At 41.4% G+C, this 3,225-nt stretch overlaps 2 long non-coding RNA genes across 2 annotated transcripts; one reads left to right on the top strand and one right to left on the bottom strand.

The window, feature by feature from the left end:
- Positions 1–700: 700 nt before the first annotated feature.
- LOC143998422 (uncharacterized) lies at positions 701–1,233 on the bottom strand. The gene is made up of 2 exons (XR_013277918.1): positions 1,075–1,233; positions 701–920 (listed from the first exon to the last, which is right to left on the bottom strand). It is a non-coding gene; the product is annotated as an uncharacterized LOC143998422 (long non-coding RNA).
- A 240-nt stretch (positions 1,234–1,473) lies between these two features.
- On the top strand, positions 1,474–2,006 carry LOC143998421 (uncharacterized). Its single transcript, XR_013277917.1, has 2 exons — positions 1,474–1,632; positions 1,787–2,006. It is a non-coding gene; the product is annotated as an uncharacterized LOC143998421 (long non-coding RNA).
- Positions 2,007–3,225: the final 1,219 nt, after the last annotated feature.

Here is a 3,225-nt window from a genome sequence, read left to right as displayed (position 1 = left end):
GAGTAAGGCAAATAAAGTCCCCAGCTGTAAGCAGGGGCATTGCTAGGTGGCAAAAGGACCAGGGGCTTTAGCCCGAAGTCCAAGGCCGGAAACAGGGAGGGGGGGGGTTGTACGCGACGCAGGTTTTTTGGTTGGGCTGTGACACTGAAGGTAGTGACCTACATACACTGACCTACCTACACTAACCTACCTACACTGACGATAGTGACCTACCTACACTCACCTGCCTAACCTACATACACTGGACATTTACATACACTGACCTACATACACTAATGGTAGTGGCCTACCTACACTGACTTGCCTGACCTACCTACACTGACTGACCTATACGTACACTGACCTATCTACACTGACTAACCTACACTGACATTAACATACACTGACCTACCTACACTGACATTTACATACACTGACCTATCTACACTGACATTAACATACACTGACCTACCTACACTGACCTTAACATACAGTGACCTACCTACACTGACATTAACATACAGTGACCTACCTACACTGACAGTTAATCAAAAAAGCCTCCAAAATCAACAGGATACCATCGTCCCAATACGTATATAAGAAAAAACTGGGCATATAGCTCAGAACAACCAAGAGGAAACAACCTCAAAGAGATGAGTTTCCTATTGGTTCAGTGGGAACAGGGACTATTGCGGTATCAGAAATTAATGTGAAACAATCATTAAAACACAATTACATTTTATTATAATTTGATCCATATAAAAGATAATACAAAGACATTGCTGTAGCAGAACCACATTATTAAATCCAGTCACAGGACCCAATTGGTTCAAGTTCTAAACAATTAAATGTTTTACGGAGATACAGAGATGACGCATAAATCCGACCGGTTTCGCGGTACTAAGAACACCGCTTCCTCAGGGAACGTCACTTTTATAAATCTAGTATGAAAAATATATATATAAATATACAATAATACCATACAAAGTATCAATAAAATTTTTTTACAAAAGAAAGAGATAACAATAACAGCAGTATTAAATAGACAATACATCAAAATTGCATTAGGAAAAACAGTATTGGATCATAACTCACCCCTGGAGCTCCCAACCCACAGCAAACGAGCGACCTACTTCGAGACACCCTCAAAACAGGGTGCCCCCCCTAAGGGCGGACACGGGGGGCAAGGTGGAGAGACTCTGAACAGCGCATACAAGGACTGAAAAAAATATATAAATAGATGCAATGGTCCATTTAGACGATGTTCAATAGAAAAAAATAAATGTATCAGAGACCATGGGCTGATAAAATAAAGCAGTATAAAAGAATGAGTATAGAGATAAACAGGTAAGATCTCTCATGCCGACAAAAGGCACCCAGTGTCGGCATGAGAGATCTTACCTGTTTATCTCTATACTCATTCTTTTATACTGCTTTATTTTATCAGCCCATGGTCTCTGATACATTTATTTTTTTCTATTGAACATCGTCTAAATGGACCATTGCATCTATTTATATATTTTTTTCAGTCCTTGTATGCGCTGTTCAGAGTCTCTCCACCTTGCCCCCCGTGTCCGCCCTTAGGGGGGGCACCCTGTTTTGAGGGTGTCTCGAAGTAGGTCGCTCGTTTGCTGTGGGTTGGGAGCTCCAGGGGTGAGTTATGATCCAATACTGTTTTTCCTAATGCAATTTTGATGTATTGTCTATTTAATACTGCTGTTATTGTTATCTCTTTCTTTTGTAAAAAAATTTTATTGATACTTTGTATGGTATTATTGTATATTTATATATATATTTTTCATACTAGATTTATAAAAGTGACGTTCCCTGAGGAAGCGGTGTTCTTAGTACCGCGAAACCGGTCGGATTTATGCGTCATCTCTGTATCTCCGTAAAACATTTAATTGTTTAGAACTTGAACCAATTGGGTCCTGTGACTGGATTTAATAATGTGGTTCTGCTACAGCAATGTCTTTGTATTATCTTTTATATGGATCAAATTATAATAAAATGTAATTGTGTTTTAATGATTGTTTCACATTAATTTCTGATACCGCAATAGTCCCTGTTCCCACTGAACCAATAGGAAACTCATCTCTTTGAGGTTGTTTCCTCTTGGTTGTTCTGAGCTATATGCCCAGTTTTTTCTTATCTACCTACACTGACATTTACCTACACTGACTTACCTACACTGACCTACCTACACTGACATTAACATACACTGACCTACCTACACTGACATTTACCATACACTGACCTACCTACACTGACATTTACCATACACTGACCTACCTACACTGATATTAACATACACTGACCTACCTACACTGACATTTACCTACACTGACCTACCTACACTGACATTTACCATACACTGACCTACCTACACTGATATTAACATACACTGACCTACCTACACTGACATTTACCTACACTGACCTACCTACACTGACATAAACATACACTGACCTACCTACACTGACATTAACATACACTGACATTAACATACACTGACCTACCTACACTGACATTAACATACACTGACATTAACATACAGTGACCTACCTACGCTGACATTTACATACACTGACATTAACATACACTGACCTACCTACACTGACATTAACATACACTGACATTAACATACAGTGATCTACCTACACTGACATTTACCATACACTAACCTACCTACACTGGCCTACCTACACTGACCTTAACATACACTGACCTGCCTACACTTACATTTACCTACAGTGACCTACCTACACTGACATTAACATACACTGACCCACATACACTGTCTGACCTACCTCAGCCGTGATGTGCGGTGTCAAAGCAGTCAGTCCTCAGAGGAGGAGCCAAGGAGGAGGGGAGAGAAGCTCGCCCGAGCGCCAAGCGGGGATGTGTCGCAGCAACCACTTTGTAATGCCCGCCTTCTGGAGCCAACAGCACCTATGATGGACGTCACACGTCCCGCGGTCCTGGCATTGGACCAGTGGGACGTCCATCATAGACGTGCAGGCTCCAGAAGGCGGGACCTGCTATGGCACCCGGCCGCACTCGGCCACACTCGGCGGTGCTCGGGATCAGATTGGTCCCGGTGCTCGGGGCTAGCAATGGAGACTCTGGAAAACACACATGAAAGGGGAAAAAAAATGTATCGTAATGGCTCAATCAATGATCAACAATATCAGTAGTGCTCAAATTGTTATGGATAATATACAAAAACTCATCATTTGCATAATG

Source organism: Lithobates pipiens, unplaced genomic scaffold (genome assembly GCF_037356315.1).
Source record: "Lithobates pipiens isolate NorthernLeopardFrog02 unplaced genomic scaffold, aLitPip1_a1.2 Scaffold_19, whole genome shotgun sequence".
Classification (NCBI taxonomy): Eukaryota; Metazoa; Chordata; class Amphibia; order Anura; family Ranidae; genus Lithobates; species Lithobates pipiens.
This window is presented reverse-complemented; position numbering and strand designations above follow the sequence as displayed.